The sequence below is a fragment of the Lissotriton vulgaris genome, chromosome 1_1 (assembly GCF_964263255.1).
Source record: "Lissotriton vulgaris chromosome 1_1, aLisVul1.2, whole genome shotgun sequence".
NCBI classification, from domain to species: domain Eukaryota; kingdom Metazoa; phylum Chordata; class Amphibia; order Caudata; family Salamandridae; genus Lissotriton; species Lissotriton vulgaris.
The window spans coordinates 1,756,702,847-1,756,717,969 of NC_141685.1; positions in this window are offsets into that span (position 1 = coordinate 1,756,702,847).

The window sequence follows — 15,123 nt, forward strand, 5'->3', positions numbered from 1 at the left end:
CGCCACCTACGCTGAAGCGCCGCCCCTTCCGCCTTGTTCAGATGCGTTTCCTGCAGCAGCGCCATTTGCACTCCCCTACGCACTAAATAAGCATGGACCTTGTGACGTCTGGACATAGTGTGAAGCCCCCTCACGTTCCAAGTAACACATTTCAAGTTAGCAACATCAGCCATTGTCCCATAGTGTTCTTGCACAGTCTTCCCGTTTGGGTCCCCCCAAAGAAAAAGTATCAATCCACCCAGCGCTGATGGCGGCCATTTTCCCCAACCAAAACCAAACCACCCAAAAACCAACAAGGCCCCCCCCCCAACCACCCCAGAACAGGACCCAAACTGCACCATCTAGATCCCATCCAAACCTCGGCGTGTATCAACCCCAAAACCTCCCCTAGTCCCACGGTCGCCACCGTAGGAAGGCCTTATGGGCCTGGTGCGGGCTGGGCGGAGGCAGTGGGCCCTCGTCGCCCAGGCTACCAGGACTATAGCAAGCCCCCCCCGGTATCAAACCCTCCTGGGGCAAGAGCAGAGGCCCCCCAACCCTCCCTCCTCCGTTGTCAGCAATAAAGAACGGTAACCGCCTCCCCCCTGCCGGGCCCCCACCCAAAACAAGGCAGCGTACCCCGTCACCCTTGTCCGTCTAAGAGGTCCTCCACCGACTTCGGTGTGATCACCGGTGTATGGGTACTGTCTGCCACTGAATCCTCCGAGTCCGATGGTGCCCCCTGGGCACCCGGGTTTTCTTCCTCCTCCTCGAGAGTTTCATCTCTTGCTCCCGATAGTTCCGACAGAACCTCCAACACTCCCCTCCGCTCCGATGATGTCTCCGCAGTCGATGGCCCTCCCGTGCGGCCGCGGCGATTTCTGACTCTCTTGGATCGCCTCCTTTGTTCCGGCTCATCCTCCCGTTGGGTCGAGGCGCCGAAACCATCTTTCCCTGTCCGATATAGTTCGAGCCAGTTACAGACCTCCTCCGGGGTGTCGAAGAACTGGGTTTTGTCGTCGACAATGACGCGGAGCTTCGCGGGGAATAGGAGGGAATATTGGATGCCCTCACTTCTGAGTTCACGCTTAACCGCCAGGAAGGAGAACCGCTTGCGTTGCGTCTCGTAGGTATAGTCAGGGAAGATGTTCACCTGACTGTTCGCGACCTGGAACGGACCATTGTGCCTGGCGGCGTTTAGGATCAAGTCTCTGTCCCGAAAATGTAGCAACCGCGCCACCACCGGCCTTGGAGTGCGTCCCTGCTGTAGGGGTCGTGCTGGAACTCTGTGGGCCCGTTCCAGAGTGTAGAAGGAGGACAGCCCCTCCGGGACCACCGTGTCTCGGAGCCAGGTCTCCAAGTATCGCACCATATCACCATCCTCGATTTTTTCCGGCAGGCCCACCACTCGGATGTTGTTCCTTCTGTTGCGGCCTTCCGCATCCTCCGCCCTCCGTTCGAGGGTCTCGATTCGGGACATGGCATCCTTTATCGTCGCAGCTAAGGTTCTCTGCGCCGGTTCCAAAGTTTTCACCGTGCCCTCCACCTCCTTGACCCGGTCCGAGAGTTTTCCATGGTCCGCCCTAAGGAGGCCCAGGCCTGTCGCCACCTGAGCAATGTCCTGTTGGAGGGCCGACCGAGTAGCCTCTATCGCCTCCAGTATTCGGTCGAACTGTTGCTGCAGCGGAGCGCCATCAGGTCTTTTGGGGTCTCCTTGCTCTTCCTTGTCCTGGGCTTCAGAGTCAGAGGTGGTCTGGGTGGATCCCTTGGCTCCTCTGGGTTTCCCCATGCTGCCGGGGGCTCTCCGTAGGTGTCCCGGAGTAAGCGTCTCCGCGTACAGGAGTCGATCGCGACCTTCCCGGGAATTCCGTCTCACATCGGGTCTGGGGGATCTCCTTCTCCAGTGCCTGTAGGGGCTCCGCCGCCTCGGCTCACACCACCGCCACGTCGTCCGAGGGCACCGACGAGGGGGCGGAGACAACCGTCGCCTGGACGGGCAGGCCCGTTCACCCACTATAGCTCCCGGGTGAGGGCCACCAACTCCCTCGGTCGTTCCGTGGCGCCAGAGTGTCGCGCCTCCCATGTAGTTGAATTGGCCGGGAGGACGTATCTGGCTGCGGAGTCGCGATGCGGGCCACCACCTGTAGCCGAAGGCTCCCACACTCGGTGCCCTCCAGTGCGTGGGCACCCGCCCAGTCGTCTAATCGGGTGTGAACCCGTTGTATAAAGTCTGGGCCCGTCAATGTCCACTGTCCAAAACAACCGAGGATGATGAAGCCGGGTGCCAGCCGACATCCGCGAGTCCTCCTCAGCTCAGTAGCTTCGATCGAGGGGACAAAGGAATCCGGGCGCCATGATGGGTCGCACTCCGCCACTCCGCAAACTTCGGCATTTCTTCAGAGCAGACCCCGTCCAAACTCCACTAAGGCCCCCGGCAGGGTGTCGTCGTCTCGCACAACCGAATGCGGGGTTTGGGGTGCCCCTCAGCCTCCGATTTTCAGGATAATCTCGGGCTTAGTCCCGGAGCCGAGCTCTCAGGCGACCATCGCCATCGGCGCCCAAGCCACGCCCCTCCGAGACACTGCCTTTGATATTATTTTAAAATTTTAATATTTCAATTATATGCTATTTTTAAGAACAGAGCAGTAGTGCAGCATTGTCAAATTCAGTCCCACCTTTATCACATTATAATCTGCTGCATTGAATTCTTGGAGCCCTTCTAATAAAAAAAAAGCGTCATGATTGTGTACATATGCCCTAAAGGACATTGCAAACACACTAAAGGTGTTTGGAGGATGCTAGCAATAATTCTAACCACTGGAAACTGTTCGGGGTAGAGAACCCGACCCATTGTTCTTTTGCCCACCATACCACCTAAGATTAGACACAGCCATATGCAAGTCAGTCTTGACCCTGCTGCAACAGTAACAGTCCAGCCCGAGCTGCCGAGCCAGGTCCTCACTGAACCAAAAACACAAGCAACCCAAGACCAGTTTGGCCATCATTGGGTCTATTCAGTCAGTGTATCTTGGTTTCAGTGGCACTCTGAGCAAGTGACCCACATCTGGGAATAACATTGGCCACTTAAGGCGTTACATCAAACACTCAAAAGATGATGGGAGGAATGCTTGCAATAGTTCTAACCACTGGTTACTGCTTGATGTTGCTTTTCTCACGCAGAACCAGAACCATGCCACCATCAACCAAATGATCATTCATGCATATCGACCTTTCCCTTTTGCCCACTGTGAAGACCATCTGGCAGTGGTCGGGATGCCAACTGACTCCAGGATTGACTAGGTCCACCCACGTATCCCCTTAATTGACCTTGAAGACAGCAACTGGTAGTGTCTCATGTTCTAATGGCTCGGCCTCAGCTTCAGAGCCCCTTTCAAAACTCTCTGCTTTGCCCACAAAGGGAAACCTCTAAAATACCATAAACCTCAACACTAGATCATGCTACAAAAGAAGGAAACAATTTAACGCCCATGAACCATGATTAACACACTACATTTGTTGTGAAGAGCTCCGTCTTCCCTCAGGGTTATCCATGAAAGGTGTGTATGGATATATATATATATATATATATATATATATATATATATATATTTTTTTTTTTTTTGCCTTGAACATAGCCTCCACCTTCTACAAACACAGATATTGCATCAATCTAAGCCACTAGTACACCTCCTCTGAGCCGGATTAACAAAGCCATAACAGGTATGCCTTCATCCGTTATCTGCAGTACACAACACAAGCAGCAGGTATTGGCAGAGCCAATAGATCTCGCATATGTACGAGCTTTCGGCTTTTGGATTTGTCAATTTAGCCTTACTATATAACAATGTAACTGTTGTGCAGCATGGCTAAAAAGTTGACGAAAAAAACCACTATGACGCGGCCAATGCTGGGTATCATTGCATTTTTTAATGGCCGGTGCGTTCAAGCCAATGCATACAACTAGAGGGTGGGGAGTATGAGGGATTAAGTCAGACAGACAACTGGAGGGTGTGCGGGTTGTCAGGAATATGAAAGAAGAACAACAGGAGGGTAGAGGGGTGGAAGAAAATAAGCAACACAGACAAAGGGGGGGTAGATGCAACATGGACAATGGGAAGATGAGGCATGGGAGGGATTTAGCAACATGGACAACCAGTACATAGCCTTTGCACCACAGAACAAAAGAGGAAGTGAAATCGGGACACGCTGGCCAATTAGGAACAAGCAAATAAGAGTGAAAATAAAGCCAACAAATGTGGCTCCAATGTGTGCGGGCTCCAAGTCCCCTGTAGAAAACAATATCTCTTGCAGGCGGGAGCTCACATGCAGTTGCAGGCGAGACCTAAAAATATAGAAGTACATAACCATTGGAGCAATGCTCTAGAATAGCCTAGATCAGGGGTCTCCAAACCAGTCCTGGAGAGCCTGATCCATGCCAGATTTTTTGGATATCCCCATTGAGATACATGTAGTTATTTAAAAAATCTGGCATGGATCAGGCCCTCCAGGACCGGTTTGGAGACCCCTGGCCTAGATCTTCTAAACTCAGCATGGAACTCACACAGAAACTACTAAAAATTCACCTTTTGACCGATAACTGAAAACCCACACTGCCAAAACCATTTTGACACTAATCACTCTAAGTTGCATGAGGCAACACAAAATACATCAGTAGGGCTGAGAAGCACCCCGCCTACCAGCCTGCAGCTGCTATAAATTGACCAGTTAAAATGGATTTCTGAAATGAGAGCACTTCGCGACTGAAGCAGCGCCACAAATAAAACCGCGCAGACAGTGGTGAATCTTCATAGAGTAATCATCGGTGTCGCCTACCGCGTTAAAGATGATTCCACACAGTGAGATTTCTTTAAATCCATCGGTGGCATTACGGACTAGCTGTGCATGGAACAAACATGACGCTCTCTTCCAGTGGAACACTGCTGGGTAGAATCCCATTGCATATGCAAATTTTCAAATGCACGTCTTCAGCAAAACTGGCGAGAACAATCTGAAAATAATTATATGCTAACTGTGACTCTGCCGCGTGGAGAGCATGAATCACCACATCAGCTGTTTGCGAGATATGCCAAAGTCATCCAGAAAAAAACAGAAAGCTACCTTGCAGCACCCTGTGTCCTCTGTTTTTGGATTAGTGTTGAAAACAAACATGTCTTCGCATAGAGATAAGTGGCATGTCCATCTGTCTAGCCTGCGTATTAATAATCATCAGCACGTGAGCTTCCAGAACAGAACAATCCCACATACCAGTCAGAATGCATAATGGGTCCATTACCCACAATGCACTTGGAATTGCCTTAGTTGTATCTATATGGCACATTAAGTGGGCGATAATCAGAAGATAACATTTCAATCCCAAACCCTATACATACGTTTTTAAGTTTTGAGGAGCAGACGAGACGTGACGTGTGGCCTTTGCACAGAGCAGGACTCACAGATCGAGGACAAATGCCCCTCCAGTGTAGAGACCCCTGTGACATTCTGCCTTTTTCGTTTTTTCTGACCGACCTTTTGTGTTTCCCTCACTGGACTCTAAAGCGTTGACGCCCACTGGAGTTATTCGTGGTTTCTGTTGCTTCGAAGCAGAGCACACACCTCTGCTTGAGGGAGGAGGGGAGGCACCAAAGGGGACCTTTTACCCACACATGAATTAGGTTTACGAAGATGTATATGGCCCTGGCATATTCCCCCCAGTCTATGGGGGACATCACCTGTAGGATCATCGCCCTCTTTCCATGTACACCTGAACGAGGGGCTATAAACCCCATCTTATGAATAGGTCTGGACAGCTATAACTGGGCTCATTCACTCCTTCCTGCATTTATCTGTTGGGTTGTGCGATCCCTGGCATGCGTATGGTGTGATTGTTGTTGCCGGTTACGTGCCTATGGGTCCATGTGTTGAGAGAATGGAGTCCTCTGAGAGACTGCAAATGAAACAGCACAGGATAAAGGTTCCCTTCCTTGCTGTGTTGGTGGATGCAAAACCCTTCATGTAGCTCTCCCTCTGAAAATCCTGTTCCCTATGCAAGAGGTAGACTCCACAAAGGGATTCTGCCAGGCCGGGGGTCTTCCAGAGAACAAAGGGTTAACCAGCACTGGTCTATGTGCCCTGTTCTTCCATCACACAGAGATGCTTACCCCTGATTAAAAGGAGAGAAACAACTCAGAAAGCTTGAACTGTCTATTCGAAATCACATTCATTTCACTATTTGCACTTGCCTCTCCTGTCTGTTATGGGAGTGCCCAGGAAAAGGAGCCCAGGGCCCTTCAGGGAGGAATTCTGAATGTGGAGCAGCCTTTGATTGACAGTGGCTTCCACCCACTGACCTAAAGTTGAACTGGCCCCACCAGCAGCAGTTCTTTACATTCTTCTTGCCTTCTGGCGACGTTTGTCAGTATCAGCTGTTAGGGCTCTCTGACCAGTTGCAAGGACATTTCTCTTCCTCTATCCGCCCTGAACTCTAGGATAGAAACAAACTGCGTTCACTGAAGGCGGTCCAGCTGCCATGCCATGGAAGAAGATGGCGCTGTGATGAGAGCAGTGGAGAGGAAGTGGTGTCTCACCAGGATCCAAAGCATCAGCAGTAATTCAAAGGTAGAGGGACATTACAAACCAAACAACATCACATGGGAGGAGTTCACCCAAACCCAGCAGTTGTTTAAAGTTCTCAAGTCCTAGAGATAGTGAGGGCTGCAAGCAAGACAGCCATTTCAAATGAGTTTTTAAAAGTAACTTCCACATGAATAGTTTTTTTTAAAAAAGGTCTGTTAAATGTGTGTAGGTCTCCTCTACCATAAGCCGAACCCATGCGGGTTCCCCTCACCTCTCATTCGGGATTTGCGCAGCATCAGACAAAGTCGGCCTGACCACCGCTGCACTCGTCAGTCTTGTCAGCAATGCTTGATCAAGGCAGGGTAGCTAAGACCTCCTGTAAGGGGAAGGGTTGTATGTGATTTCAAAGTAAAATGATTGTATGGAATATCACTGTTGAGAACCCATTTCGCTTAAACTGTTCAATGGAAATTTACAGGATAAATGGCAATAACCATTTCAATTTATAGAATGCCTTATTCTAAAATGTCTTCTGCACGTTTATTGTTAAGGTGTAATTGCAGTGTATACAGGTCTTGCATTTAGAAACATTTTTCAAGGAAGTGTTTCATTCTCGTGCTTTACTTCGAGGGAATTATTTTGGATTTATATATTTTATATTGTCAAACAATGACTTTGGATACTTTAATTTGCTCACCTCTCACCACCCCTAAACACCATCCATCCCCGACCCTCTCACCACTTCTAGAAAAAAAACTCACCATGCCAGCATCTTCAGTGGTTTGATATCAGTATTGGCTTAGTATTGGTAACATCTTATTACTGGTTGCTTATTACTTGTGACGGTATTCTGAGGCGCTGAAGGCCAATAACCTACAGACGATTATACATCCATTATGGTTACCAGAGGTTTTTTATTTTCTGGTGCAAAAATATATATGGTATGCATGTTCCTTAGCTGTGACAATTATGAACTTTGATGATGATATTTAATCAAATGTGGAGTGCTGGCAGAATAGCTCAGTGGGTTCAGTGGCAGAGTTATGTTTCTAACATTTTTTTCACATGTGCCAATCACAGTAAGACAGGCCAGGTTTGGTGCAGAGGTCAGTGTATGATCTGAATGTCACAGAGCCAATCAATTGAAGTGACACTCAAACGTTCAACCTACACAGCTACATAAAATAAGCATTATTTAGAAAGATCAATAGATCACCTGCTTCTAAGTGCCAATGTTCAAACTGGTTAGTGGGGTATGTCCTGTAAGTTAAAAAACCGCAGTTATTAATATTCAAAATGGTACTTGCATGGTGGTTGTAGAGAAATATGCGGTCCACGCATGGGAGTCCCATTAGTTTGATCATTCGTTTTTCTCCAAATATTTTTATACTTTTATAAAACCAAAATGTAATCTGTTTGATAAGCAAAACAATGACATGCAACTAAATATTCACCAGTTTTGATAAGTCTTTTCAGAAAAACACTCAATCTACTTGCAAACCCGGTTAAACTCCAGTGTTTTACCATTGAATTGGGGCAGAAACCACAATTTCCTTCCTCCTTTGCAGAGGCTCCTTATAGGTGACTCCTGAAAGCATCTTAATTTTTTATCTTTCTTTTTGGGCTCACTCCATTCCTGGGGTGCCTGGACAAATGTTTCTGATGGTCGTTGCCAGAAAGGCCAACTGGTTTGTAACCTGCATGGAGGTCATATCATGGAAGTGAGATGCCGTGGAGCTGTGATGACCTTCCATCTCTTCTGGCCAGAACAGAGCCAAAGCCATGACCTTCACAGGATACTTGAGAGGCTACACAAGACCTTCCATGACAGAGTGTGGCGATCCTGCATCGCCCTGGTACCATTTCTGACTTTGTAAGAGCCAGCATCGCACCCCTTCCAGCCCAGATGGGATATTCTTGACATTTCCTAGTTGCCAGCGGCAGAGCTATTTGCAAAGACTATCCGAGAACCCTGAACAGGGTTTGTGATTTATGTTTCCAGGGATAAAGAAGTTGAGAAGTGTGACTGACTGGCACCAAACTCTAATTCTCTTCCCAAACTATTAAAAATTGAAAGGAACCGGTTTTAAAAAAACACGCCTGTACTTTTGTTTTAATCAGGCCTATTGACTTTGGCAATACTGGTCTTGAACAATATTTGTCTTTGGTCTTACTGGGCACTTAAGTTTATTGTTTGTAATCACTGTGTGATAGTCTATCCTAGTTCCAAACCCACTACTGCGTCCTGGAGAATGAATGGACCGAACAGCATTGGCACCAACAATTAATACCCTTCAAGCATGTTGTCCATTAACCACTGAATTACCTACAGATGCAGGCACTGCTGATTAGGGCCGGTTTAAGTGGGTGCACTTAGAGCCTCTCTGGGTGGGGACACAGTGCTTGTGGGCACTGGCAGACGCCTCTTAAACCTCTGTTCCATACGGTCATCACATCAGTAGCTTGCAAATGTAGTAAGCTCTCTCAAGTGCCTAAAGGGGCCTAAATCCTGTAGGTCTGAGTACAAACATACCTACTGGTTCACTGACTTAGAGCCAGATACATCAAGGGGTTTTGCCCATTTTGTGACTATGGGAAAATGTGTTCATGGATATGGCCCCTTAGTTTGCAGTGTGAAGTACGGACAATGTGTTGGTCTGAAGCACCGAACATTAGCAACCTTACTGCTTTACTAGCATGTCCGGCCTGTTCCCACTATAGCTGCTGGGGTTCTACCTCCTAGCACGGGATACCAGAAAATGTAAGGTGGGTTTTCTCGCCCACCTCGTCTTCACCTCTTTCAATTTACATTCACACACATCTATTTTGTTCTTTTTGCCCTCGGTTCCTCATTTATCTCTCTCAAGAGCACCCCTCTTCTCTCAGTATTACCTCAGAAAGCAGCATGCAGAGAATTGCTAGTCCACGCCGTGCACTCTACAACCACATTTATCTACAATAACATAACCATAACATGCCACTTAAATAAGTGCTTTTGCTGGCTGGGTGGCGCCTTCAAAGAGATTATTTAATCCTTTCCGGTGTGACTTCAATCAACTTTCGATCGAGCCATTTCGGAGAGGCTCAGAATCTGCCATCATTATGTTGTCCAATAAAGTCCTCCGAGACAAAGAAATGGTCATTCAGTGCCAAAGACAAAAAGAGCGCTGGGTACTGGCTGGTGCAGTGCACCAATGGCATCTCTCCGGAGTATTAGTAAAGAACTTTGAACCAGAGCACGTGGCACCACGAGCAGCTGACGGTGACGGCCGCACTAATCTTAACAAGAGACTTTCACAATCATGCACGAGTTGTGACGTATGTGAGCGGAATTCACCTGCCAGTTTCAGTTTCTAAATGACTCCCAATTATTATAATATTTTCTTTCGTTTCACCTGTAGAATGTGCTTTCGGGGACCCAGCCCTTTCCACGAAGGCCAGGTGGATCTGTCAGTCCATTTCCAAGAAATGCTGTAAGGAGAGCCGCGGTTGGTGACGTGCAAGGTTATCAATTGTTCCGGGAAACTAAGGTTGTATCAGTTCTGTCTGTAAGTATGCCATGCTGTAAACGCAAGAAGAAGCAGCAGTTCTGGGCAACCTGGCCGACTTGTATCCCAAACACCGTTCACTCTTCACACCACACTGAGGGAGAAGCTGTGTGCAGAAGAGAACACATCTACGCTTCTTCAAAGGACTGGTGTGTGTCAGACAGGGCCGGACGGGGACCGAAAACGGCCCTGGCAAACTGCTGGGCCGGTATCCCTGGGGGGCAGGGAAGTGTGGCAGAGCGGTTTGCTAGGGCCAGTTTCGTCTGATTTCGTTACAGGGGGCCGATGTTGCTGGCCCCCGGTAACAAAAACAGCCCCCAGAGGACCAAAACCAGCTTTCCATCCTGGCGGCCCACCGGGAAAATGCCAAGTGCCTGCTACAGCCAGTCCTGCCCTGACAGGGCCGGACTGAGAACCAAAACCAGCCCTGGCAATTAAGTTGGACCAGCCGCTTGGAGGTGGGGGGGGGGCACATTTGCTACAGGGTGCCGATATTGCAGCACTGCAGCAAAACCGGCCCCCACTGGTCCAAAACCGGCCCTCACCCTTCTGCCCCACAGTGAAAATGCCTGGTGCCCGCTACAGCCAGTCCGGCCCTGACAGTTGAGAATACTCTTCTCAAGAACGACTTTATGTGGCATTTTACCTACTTGGACCCATTGCACCTACGTTTCTGTTTGTCTACCCTCTGAAGAGTAGTGGTTAATGTTATTCTGAATAAAGATAATAAAGTAGAATTTACTTACAGGTTTATTCAGGAGAGCGGGAGGCTGGGACAGAAAAGCTCTAGATGAGGAGCGAGGTTGGAGTTCAGAAGTTACAGAACAGTTATGACAAAAAAGAGCTTATGCACTGGCATAAACACTTAACAATAAAATAGAAACAATGAAAATGAAAGAATCAGAACCACCCAAAAAAGGAGTTGTAAGAGCAAATGAATCAAGAACAAAAAATGTCAGCACTGGCATAACCAAACTCGAGGGGGTCTCCCTGCAAGGCACGTGAAGGGGCCCCCTCCGGGCTCAATCAAGAGCTCTGCAGCCAGAGTGCTGTGCTGAGGGGGGGCCCTGGAGCTTGGGGGCTGCATGGCCCTGTATTACGCCCCTGCATTGCAGAAGAAACTTGACAATGGAGGGGGGGCAAGAATAACAAACACATAGAAGTATAGATAGGGGGGAAAGTGAATAACTGAGATATATTACACCATTGCTTCTGAGTGACATCAAAAAGCAGAGCTCGAGTTGTCTCTGATGTCACTCAGCACCCAAAGGTGAAAAGCATCCCTGATATTGACATTTTCCCATCTATCATTTTGTGTTGTATGGCCCCCTCTAATTATCTCTACCACCTTCTAACATATACACAGGGGCAGAGGGGTGATGGGGAGTCACATATAACACCATGGGGAGTCACATATAACACCAGAGTCACACTGCAACAGAATACTGGCCCAGGCACCAAAATAAAACCGTCTCCCATTAGTGAAGCAGATAGCTAAAAATGTGACCGACTTTCTGCAAATTGGGACTTTTTGAACTGCAGTATAGTAGTTCTGCACAGTGTGAGAGACTGCCTACATTTGTGCTTGGTCATAGAAATGTTTGTTGTAATATCAGAGAATCACTAATCCATCAGAACATAAAACAGGCCCACAGGTAGCTACAAATGTAGCGCAAACACTGCCCTGTCCAACCATACCTTCTGGCCATGCCAGATTGCCTTGAAGGCGAGTTCAGCCCTGTACAACATGAACAAATGTTTTTAAAAAACACCTGGCCTCATGGCACCCACCCCACCACCCTTTGTGCCATACCACCCACATGCAGCCCAAATCGGTGGTCCACGCTCTCACAATGAGAGTGCAGATCCAGTACTGCGCTGAATGCAGCTCTGTGAGACACACTTCTCAGCACAAAAGAAACTTGCTGACCAAATAAGAATCACCTGGGCGTATGGCACATGCTGATCGTTGCCTGCACTTTATTTACTGTTTATTCCATACAAAAGATGTTTGAGGCAAAAAAATTGGCTTAGTCAGGGCTGGCGAAGATTTATAAAACCGCTTTGCACAGTGCACCAGTTACGCTCACATGGTCTGCCTGTCGTCACTTAGGCTATTGCATCTGCACTTTACCAGAACCAAATGCTGTGCAGACTGCACACTTGCTTCTGGCAGTCTCGTATAAGAAGCGTGCGTAAATCATCACATTAGACGAACTTGCACCATGCACCTTATCTGTCAATGGCTTTTATTTGGCTCAACAGTCTTTTCAGTATAAGAGAACCTGGTTGACCAAATAAGCAAAAACCTGGGATTGCAAAGCTAAATAAACCAGCTCTGCACTGGTCTGCTGCCTGCACTTTACTTCCTGGCTTCACTATAAAAAATCCTTGTTGGCCAACTAGCAATCGGCTAGAATTGTGATTAACAAAATCACCTTGCATATGGCACCAACTGCCCCTCATAATTTCCCAGCCCCGGGATACCAGGGAATGTAGCTCCCTACATTTGGCTGGGTACACAAGAAGGCAAGAGGCACCTAAGGTCAATCAATCCGATTCAACCCTGCACTCTTGTCATTGGCCTGCGGTTTTAGGCGATGCAGCCACAGGAAACGTTTCATGCAGGGAAGCAAACCGGCTCAAGAATAGGCAACTCCTGGTCAGCATGGATCCGACTGAGTCGAATTCCACAGGATACCAGACACTGCAACATGCACTTTATTGAACTCACTTTTTTGTTTGTAACCACTGTCTTATAGCAGGGCCTATGTCCTTATACGCCTGCCTGGAGCGGGCAACCATCAGCTTTTGCCCCTGAATGTTCTCCAGGTCTCTGGCAGAACTCTTGAATAAGTAGGATTTCTTTTTCTTTGTTTTAGATTTGAATTTTAAAGACTCAATTCACACATGCCTTTACGATGTACTAAATGTATAGAATAAGCAGGATGGAGCTGAATAAGACATATTTTGTCTGTACTCTGTTTTAACTATTTGTTTTACACTGTGATGGTTTTAAATAACAGGACACAATAATGTGAATATATCCATCTTCTCAGCATGGCTTCATTGTCCTCTCACCACAGGCCTGCGGAGGCTTGCGCTGCCAGGGAAGATGCCCGATGGCGCAGGCACAACCCTGCCCTGTTCTCCTGTCTCCCTCTGGCCGGTGAAGACCCAAGAGAGGTGAGAGAAAGCAGGTGAGACCAGCAGCCACCATTCCACGGACACACTCAGGCCTCTTGAGACCTCAGCAAGGCCGCAGAACAAGGGTGAAGCAGCCATTGTTGTGATGTCACTGCAGTGAATAACCAGATTTCAATCCTGTCTTCTTATGGAAGACAAATACAACAGAGGAGAAAACGGATCCCTAAATCAGATGGGGATGCGTGAACATAGTAGGGAGGCCGTACAAGAGGGGAGTGCGGGTAGAATCCTGAAATAACAATAGAATAACACTTAGAAATGGTCGATTCAAAATCTGTTTGGGAGCCAATATATTGGAAAGCAGGAAGCAGTGCTGAGCGGTTAGCAATGGCCACAGAACCGAAGAGCGAATGAGCACAAGGCGGCTGCGAGTTATATTTAACATCCGAAGCTCCCAAAACGAGGCAGTAAGCCCACGGATGCATCCGCAGCAGAAAGGGAGCTTAGGGAAGTCCTGGCGCGAGCCCTAGCAATCTCCTAGCAGCTCCCTGGAGACACGGAGGGTTTCTGAGTATGCGGACTGCAACCAGCACAGACTGCCTTGCAAGCAGCGAGCTGCGCGAGAGGACCCGCATCAATATAATAAGAGCAGAGCTAGGTAAGAGCCGGCCCTTACCCTGCGCGAGCTGGCGGCAAGCACCCACACACCGGCAGCCAGGGAAGGAACGCAGTCAAATCAAAGGGAGCGCTTTACTAGGTGAACCACCACGAGCGAGCAATGCGTGGAAACGAGCCCCAGTAACGAGTGCAAATAGAATGAACAGTTTCATAAAGTGCCCGCTTCCGGTCCAGCTGCCAGGCTTTCCACACACTTCATTTAAAAGGCCTTTGAGTGCCAGGGGCGGCCATGCTTGCTATGGGGGACACGTCACAGAGCGGACACTGGCATTACCAAATTAAGGCGGTGTCTTAAACACTTGTGCTGCAGAAGAAGCGGCGCTATTTTACTTCCCGAGGCAGTGGTAATGTGTTACTCGTCACATTACATGTAAAGGCACGTGCTGCATTTGTCTAAAATATAGCAGCCTCTTCAGACATCACTATTGTGAATTACATGGCATAGTGATATACACAAAGAAACATAACGCAAAGCATAACAGGCTCAAGCCTGAACGCAGTGCAACGTCCACAACAAAACACATCACGTACCTATGATGTACCTACCACTGAAGTACAGCAGCACACGAATATCTCACCACAAAATGCCACAGCAAATATGAATAACCATTCGTGCCACACTCGACCAACTCCAGAACCCTGCTTTCATAATAAAGTGGTAAAAGGTGTTGGCACCTATCACTGCCCTACTGATCACCAAGGACATGGCCCACACATGTGTTGTGACCCGCCTATAGACCAGGGCGGTAGGAAACGAGCAGCAGGCCCATGTGACCTGGCCTTCCATTGGATGAAGCAGCACTATGGATATCCCTCGCCCCAACTGCACTTTCAGAAGAAGGGATGGGACCACCTGAACAACCTGGTCTTCATTCGAATTATGCAATGTCTGCGCCAGCCCTATCAGAATCCCACAGGGCTCCTGATGCTTCTGAGCTACAGCACGCATATCCTCTTCAGGCATATTTCTGTGCAAACCACTGCTACGCACACACTCAGGCATACAGAAGCAAGAATCACACCTCCCGGCTCAGCCCACTGTGCTCAACCACAGAGGGGGAGGCAAATCGTTGGACATTTCAAGTGGGAGTAAATGCAGAGCAAAAGATCCGATCCTTGCGACTCATGGCTGTTCTATTTAAACATCACTGCGCAAACAAACACAACAAGCATTGACAAAACAGCTAGGTTTGGGTTT